A 12940-nucleotide genomic window follows, 5' to 3' on the forward strand; every position below is an offset into this window, starting at 1 on the left:
AAGATTGCTAATCAGATCTTGAAGTTACAATGGCAGTTATAGTTATTAGACTTATCCAAGTGGAAGACTGTTGGATTAGGTATCTAAGCCCATAAATATAATTGGGATGTACTTGACCCGATAGTAGCATGGTCCTTTTGGGTTGCCTTCACACTGGTGACTAGACAGGATAACTGTTAAGGAGAGAGGCTGATTTATTATTAAGAATAACAATTATGGCATAAATATGATTTATTAATATATTATAAGAATAATATATTAATTTGGAATCATATTATTAATTAGTATTGAATCAGAAATTAATTTGGAATTAATTTTAGGATTAAAGGAACTGATTAAAAGTACAGGGGCTATTTTGTAAATATTTGATAGGTGAGGCATTGGGCCATTGGATCACCCTTATTAGGGATAGGCTGAAAATACTAGAAGGATCTAGGAGTTTTCGTCCAAGGCCTAAGGAAAAGAGGACCATGGACTTGCTTAGGCCCTAAGCTAAGGAATTAGGGTTTCCACCCTGAAACCCTAGCTAGCCTCAAGTATAAATAGACCCCTTAGGCTCTAGATTTCGTCCACCCCTTGGACAAACCCTAGAAGTGCCGATTTTTGGAGCAAGATACTCTCTCTCCTCTCTCTCTCATATTCATGCTCTCACACTAGTGTGTTTGTGATCCATTAGAGGTACTACGTTTCTGGTAACCAGATTTTCTAGGGAACATTCCCAACATGTGACAACACGAAGCTGGTGTAGGTCTTGTGTAATTTCTGGGGCAAAATCCCAATCTCTGGTAACATAAAAATGTTATAAGTTATCATTAGGGTAGGATCCCGATAACATAAAAATGTTATAATCCTTAAGTAATCACTGGGGTAGGATCCCGATAACATGAAAATGTTATAATCCTTAAGTAATCACTGGGGTAGGATCCCGATTTCTGGATAACATGAAAATGTTATAAACCTTAAGGATCTCAACTTGTGTTCAAAGATAAGAGGGTTGCCAAGCCACTGAATCGTGAAATGATCCCCTTATCCGTATCCCACAGTTAGATATCATTCACCCAAGCGAGGTGTATAAACTTTAGTTCGTGTGAAAGAGGTAATTAGCTCTTTAAACCTTAGAGGGGATTAAGTACCCTTAGGCGTATGAGAGATAATCAGTCTCTAGCTTGTGTACATGATAGTTTAGGGATTATACCGGTAAATATAATGGAGTTTACCAAGTATTGTGCTCTCTATGTGTCAAGATCCTTATGCTTTGGGGTGTTCAAATTTGAGGATCGTGTCGTTTCGGGATCTCCGATTATGAGGATCCCGATGTTTCAGGATCTTCACTCTTGAGGATCCTCAACCGTATGTTGTTCTTCATAGCAAACGTTAGCTAAGTGTGGGCGTTAGTCTAGCTAACGCCTCTCCGATGCTTATGTTAGTAATGTGTTCGGGGATAAAATCAGTGATAATAAAAGTTTTAAGGTAAAGGACACGTGTACCTTGGTTTTGTTGTGGATCGTTTTATCCTACTTACATGTAGTATGCTTTAAGGTGTATGGAATTCCTGGATCTTGGCAGAACGTCTCCTTAGAGTGTTGCTAGCCAGTATGCTCCTTTTCTTGCTTCAGCATTTACAAGATATGGTCCTTCCCATTTGGGAGCCAATTTTCATGTACTAGGATCCTTGGTGTTTTGGAATGTCTTCCTTAATACCAAGTCTCCTATTTGAAACCGTCTTACCCTTATATTCCTATTATAAGCCTTGGTGATTCTTTGTTGGTGAGCAGCGATGCGTATTTTGGCAAGATACCTAAGCTCATCAATAGTGTCAAGATCCTGTGCTAGGATCCTATCATTATTTCTTGGTCTTGCAGCAAGTATCTTGCCGTTAGAATCACTACTTTAGTAGGGATTACTGCTTCTGTCCCAAACACCAAGGAATAAGGGGTCTGACCTGTGGCCACTTTGGAAGTGGTTCTATCTACCCATAAAACGAAAGGAAGTTCTTCTGCCCATCTTCCCTTCTTTTTGTGTAGCCTTTTCTTTAAATTTTTTACTATGATTTTGTTGTTGGACTCCGCTTGACCATTAGCTTGGGGATGAACAGGAGTGGACATTATCATTTTCATCTCCCAACTTGTACAAAAGTCTCTTGTTCTTTTGCTAATAAATTGGGATCCATTTTCGCATATGATCTCAGCCAGGATCCCGAATCTGGTCAAGATATTACGTTTGATGAACGATACTACCTCTTTGTCTCTTATCTGGACGAAAGCTTCAGCTTCGATCCATTTGGAGAAGTAATCAGTCATCACCAACATGAAGACTTTTCCTCCTGGGGCTACTCGCAATTTTCCTACAATATGCATTCCCCATTTCATAAACGGCCATGGGGAGATAATAGGATGTAGAGGTTCTGCCTGTTGGTGCAGGATGTTGTTGTGTCTTTGGCAAGCATCACATTTTTTAGCATGTAGAAATGAGTCTTTCTTCATGGTTGGCCAGTAGTATCCTGTTCTCAATATTTTGGAGCATAAGGATGTGCCCCCAGTGTGATTGCCACAATCTCCTTCGGGTATATCCTTTAAGACTTCCGCAGCTTCAGGATATTCCAAGCATCTTAGGTATGGACTTGCCATAGATTTTTTGTAAAGTTTACCTTGGATTAGCATGAATGTTGAGACTCTCATCCTAAATGCTCTTTCACTTTTTTCTCCTGTCGGGATTGTGCCATTTTGGAGATATTCCATAATGGGTTGGGTCCATGATTGCGGACTTCTTTGAGGATCCTGTTCGTCGGGATCTCTTGGAGGACGGATCCTAGGGTCAGGATCTTCAGTAGCTTCTATGCTTGTCGGACGCTTAGGATCTTCTAACTTGTCAGAGAGGGTTTCTATGGCTGGGGTTATTATGTGAGTTATAGGAATCTTCATCTCGGGTGGGATCCTAAAGGAGGATCCTAAATTGGCTAGTGGAACTGCTTTTGTGTTTTCCTCTCTGGGAATTTGGGTCAGGCTAAAGTTTTTGAAATCAGAAGCTAATTTTTTGAGGATCTCTGGGTATAATGCTAATTTTTCACCTTTCAATGCATAAGATCCATTGTAGTGATTTGTTAGTAACAAAGAATCAACAAATACCTAAAGATCCTTGATTTGAAGATCCTTAGCTAATTGTAGTCCCATGATGAGTGCTTCGTATTCTGCTTCATTGTTGGTAGTGTTGAATTCACAACTAAATGTCTGGGGTATGATGTTCCCCTGTGGCGACTTTAGTATGATCCTAAGGCCTGTTCCTTTCTGATTTGAAGCTCCATTTGTGAACAGCGTCCATCTTCCCAGGTGTTCATCTTTTAGGAGTCGCTTGGCTTCCATGTCTACTTCATTTTGTAGATCATCACTAAAGTCAGCCACAAAGTCCGCTAATGCCTATGATTTTATGGCGGATCTTGGTTCGTATCTGATGTGAAATGTGCTTAACTTCACTAACCATTTTGCCATTCTTCCTGACACTTCTGCTTTTCTCATGACATTCTTGATAGGATAGTTAGTTTTTACATGTATAGTGTGTGTTTCAAAGTAGTGTCTTAATTTGGTTGAAGCAGTTACTAAGGAAATAATTAATTTTTCTAGATGAGAGTACATGGTTTCAGGATCCAGCAGACTTCTACTTACATAGTTGATAGGATGATGCTCCCCGTTAAGATCATTGACCAGAACGGCGCTTACTACGTTTGAGGATACTGAGAGGTAGAGAATAAGTGGTTCTCCATCTATAGGTTTCACCAGTAGTGGAGCAGAGCTCATATATGTTTTGAGTTCCTGGAAGGCTTTTTCGTGTTCCTCTTTCCACTCAAATTTCTTGTTCTTTTTCAAGATATCGTAAAAGGGGTTGCACATTTCTGAGGATCTTGAAATGAACCTGTTTAGTGTTGTTACTCTTCCAGTTAGCCTATGGATGTCCTTTGTTGAAGACAGGGATCTTAGTTCCATGATTGCTTTTATTTGTTTTGGGCTTGCTTCTATCCCTCTTTTGGTTACCATGTTTCCAAGGAACTTGCTTGACTTCATTCCAAAGTGACATTTGAGTATGTTCCGCTTCATATTGTATTTATCCAGGATGTCAAACGCTTCCTTGAGGTCTTTAAGGTGATCTTCGGCTTTCATCGACTTCACTACCATGTCGTCAATATAAAATTCCATGGGGTCCCCCAGTTTGTTTTAAACATCTGATTCACTAATCTTTGATATGTCGCACCTGCAATGTTAAGACCAAAGGGCATTGCGGTGTAACAATACATACATGTCCGTGTTATGAATGCAGTATCTTCTTATTCTGATGGTTCCATTTGGATCTGTTGGAATCCCGGTGAAGCATCCATGAAAGTCAGGAGTTCATGCCAATCGTCGCATCTATCATAGAGTCAATATGTGGTAGAGTGAAAGGATCCGTAGGAGAAGCCTTGTTGAGATTCGTGTAATCTACACACACTCTCCATTTGTCGTTTTTCTTTTGTACGACAACCACGTTAGCTAGCCATCTTGGGAACCTTACTTCCTTGATCATCTCTGTTTTGAGGAGCTCCTCTACTTCCTCTTGAATGATTTAATTCCTTTCGGGTGCAAACTTCCTTCTCTTTTGGTCTATTGGTCTGAAAGAAGGATCAATATTAAGTTTATGAGTAATAATATTCTTGTCTATACCTGTCATATCTTCATGTTTCCATGCGAATATCTTGCTTCTGATTTTTAAGAAATTCAGTAGATCTTGCTCGATCTGCTCAAGCATTGAGGATCCTATGAGGACTTTGGCTTCAGGATCCTCGACGCCTAGGGGCACTTCCTTTACGTCTTGTTCCTTTGTCTCTAGAATATGTCGTGCCCCCTTCCTTAATTGCTATCCTTGTTGGGGTTTGGTCGTAGATTTCATAGAGGTTTTCTAGAATTCTTTGGATTCTTGTTGATCTCCAATGATCTTCATTGTCCCCCATGGAGTGGGCATCTTCACACACTGATGGTATGTTGATGGAACCGCTTTCATCTCGTGGATCCATGGCCTACCTAGTATCACATTATAAGAAGACAGGGTGTCAATAACACATAAATTTTGTATGGAGTTTACCCCTTCTATGTATATTGGTAGCTTTATTTCTCCAACTATGTGTTTTGTTTCCCCGCTAACTCATATGAGGACTGAGGATCTTTTGACTATCTCTGATTCTGGAATGTTCATTCTTTTCAGCGCGTCTAGGAGTACGACATTGACCGAGGATCCTCCGTTAACGAGGATCCTTCTGACGAAATGGTTGGCCATGTATAGTGTTATCACGAGTCCGTCGTGATGAGGATCCTGAATTCCTTCCCTATCAGTCTCGTCAAATGTAATTTCCTTTTCACTGCTAACCATGGTATTCTCTCGTGGCCTATCCTCCTTTTCTATTTTGGAGACCTTGGCGCGTCTTTTAGCCTGAGAATAAGAGGGGCCACAGATGTTAGATCCGCCTGAAATCACATTAATTATCTTAGCGTCAGAGGGTGGAGATCCTGGTTTATTGGGGATCCTGCGACCATCCTGGCTGTTTTCCTTGGATTTTTCTCGTTTTCTCCCGAGGATCTCTTTAAGGTATCCTTTGCTAAGGAGGTAACTGATTTCTTTTTATAGAGTTATGCAGTCCTCCGTTATGTGGCCAAAGTCTTCATGGTAAGCACACCATTTGGACTTGTCTTTCCAAGCGGTGGACTTGTTATCTCTCTTTGGCCATCTTGCTTTATCTCCAAGATCCTGCATAGCATGAATTACACCTGAAACATCCACAGAAAAACAATAGTCAGTGATTTTAGGAAGTTCTTCTTCTTCTCCTCCATCTTCAAGGGCATGCTATGCAGGATCTTTGAGTCGAGGATTCGGCCTTCTTGTTAGGATCCTAAACCAACCGGTAGAGATCACTAGTGATCTTCTCGAAGGTTATGCTGCAAGAAAATTGGTTATTAAATATATTGACTAAGTGTGCAAATGAAGTAATAGAGTATGGGGGAACGTTTAGTAGCCATTTGAGGGCTAATCCTGTAAGTGTCAAACCGAAGCCTTTGCATAGGCAAGCCTCCTTCAAGTGCCCTGGGATGGGAATGATCTCCATCCTTTCTCTGTATTGGGATATATGTTTTTCGGGATCTGTAGTCCCATAGTATAGCTTCATGCTGGGAGTTTGGAAGCGTTTAGGAACTTCGGTATCAGCTATCACATGAGCAAATCTCGAGATCCTGTGGCTTGTAGGGGATGCTTCTGGTATTGGTTGGACCACTCCGGATACACTTGTCTTAATTGTTGAAGTTCCCTAGCCATGTTCGGGTTTATTCCTACATCAACATTAGTGTAGTTAGTATTAATAGTATTGTTGTTTAAGAAGTTACTAGAGTCAAGGTTTTTAGGAGTGTTGAAAGGCTCATTGAGATCATTGATCATGGATGCTCAGTTGTCCATAGTTGCCCCAGGGTGACACCACAGTGATAGGATTTGTGTCCTTGTGGAAATTTTATGAGGATCCTACATTATTGAAGTCCAGGATCCTTGGTTGCACAATTTTGGGCGTAGTTTCCTGGGATTTCTGATATTCCTCCTTCATCCTCTCCACTTCTTTGAGTAGTGCTCTATTCTCCTCCTGCTCTTGGGTAACGTGTTGCGTCATTTTCCTCATCATAGTGAAAATTTTTGTAGTAGTGACTGAGCCAGTCGGATCCTGGAGCCCTGAGGATCCCAAACTTCCTGGATTAGTGATTGTGGGGGTGCTTTTCTTGGAAGTGTCTGGCGTTTTCCTCTGAGTGAGGGGTCCACTCGGAGGAGGTGGTAGGTTTTTGGTTGGAATGGAAGGAGCAGATGACGAAGAGAGGATCGGTGGTGTAGTCATGATTTTTTCGAGGATTTTGAACACCACGGCCCCACGGTGGGCGCCAAATTGTTTTGGTCAAAAATTACACAAGTACTTATCAACCAAATTGAATAAGAGGCTGTGATGTTCAGATTGTGTAATAGCAAGTAGTAAAAGAAAAATGACACGATGGTTTACAAGGAAAGCCCTTAATCCTTGCTAGGATCTCCGGCATAAAACCTTGGGACGTGATAATGGTCACCTGCCTTGATGATTTTATTGATATAAAGTAAAGATTACAATGATTTCTTAGTAAAAATGAGCAGAGAATTTCATAGAGTAAGCCTAAGCTAAAGAACAGTGTGTTGTGTGCAGATTACAGGTGTCAATTTATAGTCTAATCCAACCAACAAGATGTCTGATATTTCTGGGATCCTCTATGACCAGCTTCATGAACGCTAATTGACCAAGTATTCCGGGTCTTTAGCATAGTTGAGATGATTCTTCGTTGATAACTGGTCTTCCCTTGACGACTTTTGCACACGTGTTAGTTATAGACAAAATATGACCGTTATAAATATTGACAAAAATAATAACGGTATTTAACCAGGATCTTGATATTGCTGAGGCTCTTGGATATTTTAGGATACTGGATATAGTATGGATCCTGGTCCCAACACTAGCCATCTCGGGACTTCACTTCCTTGATCATCCCTGTCTTGAGGGGCTTTTCCACTTCTTCCTGGATGATCTGATTCCTTTCGGGTGCAAACTTCCTTCTCTTTTGAGCTATCTGTCTGAAAGAAGGATCAATATTAAGTTTGTGAGTGATAATACTCTTGTCTACACCTGTCATATCTTCGTGTTTCCATGCGAACGTCTTGCTTCTGGTTCGAAGGAAGTTTAATAGGTCTTGCTCAATTTGCTCATGTATTGAGGATCCTATGAGGACTTTGGATTCGGGATCCTCGCTGCTCAGCGGCACTTCTTTCACGTCTTGCTCCCTTGTCTCTAGAACATGTCATGCCCCCTTCCTTAATTGCTATGCTTGCTGACGTTTCGTCGTAGGCTTCATAGAGATTTTATAACATTCCTTTGACTCTTGTTGCTCTCCCATGATCTTCACTGTTCCCCACAGAGTAGGCATCCTTACACACTGATGATATGTTGATGGAACCGCTTTCATCTCGTGAATCCATGGTCTTCCTAATGTCGCATTATAAGAAGATAAGGTGTCAATAACACAGAAACTTTGTATAGAGTTTACCCCCTCTACGTATATTGGTAGCTTATCTCCCCAATGGTGTGTTTTTTTTCTCCGCTAAATACTATGAGGACCGAGGATCTTTTGATTATCTCCGATTCCGGGATGGTCATCCTCTTCAGTGCGTCCAAGAGTACGATATTGACTGAGTATCCTCCATCAACAAGGATCCTTCTTACGAAGTGGTTGGCAATGTACAATGTTATCACGAGTCTGTCATGGTGAGGATCCTGGATCTCTTCCCTGTCCGTTTCGTCAAACGTGATTTCCTTTTCATTGCTGACCGAGGTATTCTTCTGTGGTCTATCCTCCTTTTCTGTGTTTATAGACTTTGGCGTGTATTTTAGCCTGAGAATAAGAAGTACCACAAATGTTAGATCCGCCTGAAATAACGTTAATTGTCTTGGCGTTTGGGGTGGAGATCCTGGTTTCTCGGGGATCTTGTGACCATCCTGGTTGTTTTCGTTGGACTTTTATTTCTTTCTTCTGAGGATCTGTTTAAGATGCCCTTTGCTAAGGAGGTAGCTGATCTCCTTTCTTAGGGCTATGCAAACCTCCGTCATGTGACCGAAATCTTTGTGGTAAGCACACCATTTGGACTTGTCTTTCCAACTGGTAGATTTGTTATCCTTCTTTGGCCACCATGCTTTGTCTCCGAGATCCTACATAACATGGATTAAACCTGAAATATCCACAGAAAAACAATAGTCAGTGATCTTAGGGGGTTCCCCTTCCTCTCCTTCATCTTCGAGGGCATTAACCCTGTGATGATCTGGTTTGGAATAGGGCTTTGATTTGTAGGATCTTGGAGCCGAGGATTCGGCCTTCCTATTGGCATTCTCATATTGACTTGAATGGTTGCTCCTCTTTTGGACTTCTTTATCCTCTTCAAGCCTTATGAACCTCAATGCTCCGCACCTAACTTCGTCCAATCTCTTACATGGAGTCATCACGAGATCTTCATAGAAGGGTGAATCCTTCCTTAGACCTATTTTAAAGGCCTCGACAGCAGTCGCCATGTAAATGTTGGGGATGCTCAGACAAAATCCCTAATTCATTCCTTAGGATCCGAAACCACCTGATAGTGATCACTAGTGATCTTCTCGAAGGTTCTTTTACAAGAAAACTAGTTATTAAAAATCTTGACTAAGTGTGCAAATGAAGTGATAGATTAGGGAGGAACGTTTAGCAGCCATTTAAGAGTTGATCCCGTGAGGATTTCACAGAAGCCTTTGCATAGGAAAGCTTCCTTCAAGTGCACTGGGATGGGAATGATCTCCATCCTTTCTCGGTATATTGTGCTACGTGCTCTTCAGGATCGGTAGTTCCATCGTAAGGCTTCATTCTAGGAGTCTGGTAGCGCTTAGGAACTTCGGTATCGGCTATAGCAGGAGCAAATCTCTAGATCCTATGAATTGTTAGAGATGCCTTTGGTATGGGTTGAACTACCCCGGGTATGCTTGAGATCATCTGATTCAACTGCTGAAGTTCCCTAGCCATGTTTGGACTTATTCCTGCATCACTATTCATAGAGTTAGTATAGATAGTATTGTTGTTTAAGAAGTTACTAGAATTAAGGTTTCTAGGAGTATTGAAAGGCTCATCGAGATCATTGATTATAGATGCTCGATTGTTTGTAGTCGTTCCCCAGGGTGATGCAGCAGTAGCAGGAGTTGTGTTCCCTTGTTGACTTCCTAAGGATCCTGCATTATCGAAGTTCAAGATCCTTGGTTGTACAACTGTGGGAATCGTTTCCTGGGATCTTTGAATTTCCGCCTTCATCCTTTCCACTTCTCTCAGTAGTTTTCTATTTTCGTCTTGTTGCTGAGTCATCTGTTGCGTCATTTTCCTCATCATAGCGAAGAGTTCAACAGTAGTATCCGGAGCAGTCGCAATCTGGAGTCGTGAAGATCCCAAACTTCCTTGGTTAGTTCCCGGAGGGGTGTTTTTCTTGGAAGTATCAGGCGCTTTCCTCTGGCCAGGGGGTCCACATGGCGGAGATGGTAGGTTTTTGGTTGGAATGGAAGGAACGGAGGATGAAGAAAGGATCGGTTGTGTAGACATGATCTTTCAAGGATTTTTAACACCACGGCCCCACGGTGTACGCCAAATTGTTTTGGTCAAAAAATTAAACAAGTATAAATCAACCAAATTGAATGAGAGGCTATGATGTTCGAATTGTGCAATAGAAAAAGGTAAAGAGAATGACACAATTGTTTACAAGGAAAGCCCTTGATCCTTGCTAGGATCTCCGGCACAAAACCTTGGGAGGTGATAATGATCTCCTGCCTTGATGATTTTATTAATATAAAATGACGATTATAGAGAGTACTTCAGTAAGAACAAGTGAAAAAGTTCATAGAGTAAGCTAAGAGTCAGTAGAGTGTGTCGTTTTCGAGATACATGTGTTAATTTATAGTCTAAACTAGCTAACAAGATGTCCGATATTCCTGGGATCCTCTATGACTAGCTTTGTGAACGTTGATTGACTAGGTATTCCGGGTCTTTAGCATAGTTGAGACGAAACTCTGTTGAGAATAAGTCTTCTCTTGACTATTTCTGCACATGTGTTAGTTAAGAAAGAAATATAATCGCTATAAATGTTAGTAAATAATAATAACGTTAATAGTCGGGATCCTTAGATAGTTGAGGATCCTGAATATCTAATGAGGTTTGAGGATCCTAAATGCTCTAGGGATCCTGGCCCTAACAATACTGATCTAAATAAGGCTTTCCCTAACGATGCTTTTCCCCTACCACACATAGACTCCATGATAGATGCTACGGCTGACCATGAAATGCTAACGTTTATGGATGCATCAGCAGGGATCCAAAAAATCCAGATGGAACCATCTGACCAAGAGGATACCGCATTCATTACCCCAACAGGTATATACCCCAATACTGCTTTGCCATTTGGTCTAAAAAATGCAGGTGCAACATACCAAAGGTTAGTTAAACAGATGTTCAAGGATAAATTAGGGGACACCATGGAAGTTTACATTGATAACATGGTGGTAAGATCAAAAAAAGCTTAGGATTACCTCAAGGATGTTGAAGACGCCTTCAACATACTAGACGGATATAACATGAAGTTGAACCCTTCCGAGTGCCACTTCGGAATGAGGTTAGGCAACTCCCTTGGATATATGGTGACTAAAATGGGAATAGAAGCAAGTCAAGAGAAAATAAAAGACATTGTCGATTTAAGATCCCCATCCTCTACGAAGAATATTCAGAGACTTACACAAAGACCAGCAGCACTTAACAGGTTCATCTCAAGATCCTCAGAAAGGTGCAAGCCTTTCTGTGACATCTTGAAGAAGAACAAAAGATTTGAGTGCACTAAAGAGCACGAAGACGCCTCTTAGGAACTCAAAAATTATCTTAGTTCTGCACCCTTGTTAGTGAACCCACTAGATAGGGAACCACTCCTCCTATACCTTTCAGTATCCTCTAATGTTATAACTGCACTTTAAGCCAAAGATCTCAGAGGGGATCAACATCCCATATACTATGTAAGTAAAAGTCTCCTGGATCTTGAGACCAGGTATTCCCATCTTGAAAAACTAATACTTACATTAGTAACTACTTCCACAAAATTAAGACACTATTTTGAAACACATACTATACATGTGAGAACTAACCGCCCCATTAAGAATGTTTTGAGAACTAACTAGTGGGATGGTTCCTATGCCTATCTGGGAGTTGAGTACTCCTGCTCTCGGGAAGATGCGGGTATTGGTTTGGTAGGTGGGGCAACCGTGGAGGATTTTGGAGGGCAACATCGTAGAGCCGATTTAGCAGGTGGAGCCGGAGGACATCCGTGAGCCTGCCTTCGTAAGGCATCATAGGCCTAGGTATGTGGATCCTAGTCAGCCGGAGCCGTCTCTACATGACATAATGTAGTATCTGATTGCTGCACAGGAGGAGCGTCGTTAGATTATGGCTTCGGTCTCTGCCATGGTGCGCCATTTAGGAATGGAACATCCACCTTTTCCTAGGGCGGGTCTCTCTATTCCACACCCTTCTCAGCCACAGGGTGCCGTTTGTGATGGTGTCGGTCCTTCAGGGACTCATCCCGAAGATACTGATGACGATGAGGATACGGAGGACGAGGAGGCTGAATACGAGAACAGCGATGAGTAGGTTTTGGTTTTTAGGTTTGATGCTTTGTATTTTTAATACTCACGATGTATTTTGATATAATTTATGTATATTATTTGTATTTGTATGTATAATTTATGTTTTATCGTTTATCTATCCCAATTCAGTCGATGTATTCGTTCAGTCAAGTCTAAACATAGTTGATCAGGCTATGTTTGGGATAGACCCAACCCTTACATACTAAACCATCCTGGATATTTGTCTTATGTATAATTTGTGTATGTTATTCGAGATTGGCGGTTTATTATTCCTTTGTATTTCTAGACTATGCATGGTTGGGCCAGGTAAGAAAAATCGTGGGCAGGACCATTTTGACGTATAGTTTTTCTAAAAACCAGCAACCTAAATTGACAGTTCTAGCCTAGGTACCTGATGTGCACTTTATATACGTATTTAGCTTTAAATTTATAAACCTAACTGCTTAGCTAAATTATGCACTTATAGGCAGTGTAACTAGTCAGATTATGGAATAACTTGGGTAAGTTGGGTGTCAATCATAGGGAATGGAATTTAATTAATAAAGTAATTACTAAAAGATAAACTAAGAAAAACAACTAAAAGTGGGGATTTTACTGATTTTACAAGTTCAGATTAACTTAGTTAAATTACTCAGTTAATTACTAAAGTAAGCAACTAGAAAGACATTTTTAAATCAAGAA

The sequence above is a fragment of the Lactuca virosa genome, chromosome 4 (assembly GCF_052849685.1).
Source record: "Lactuca virosa cultivar CGN04683 chromosome 4, Lactuca_virosa_CGN04683_v6, whole genome shotgun sequence".
Taxonomy (NCBI): Eukaryota; Viridiplantae; Streptophyta; class Magnoliopsida; order Asterales; family Asteraceae; genus Lactuca; species Lactuca virosa.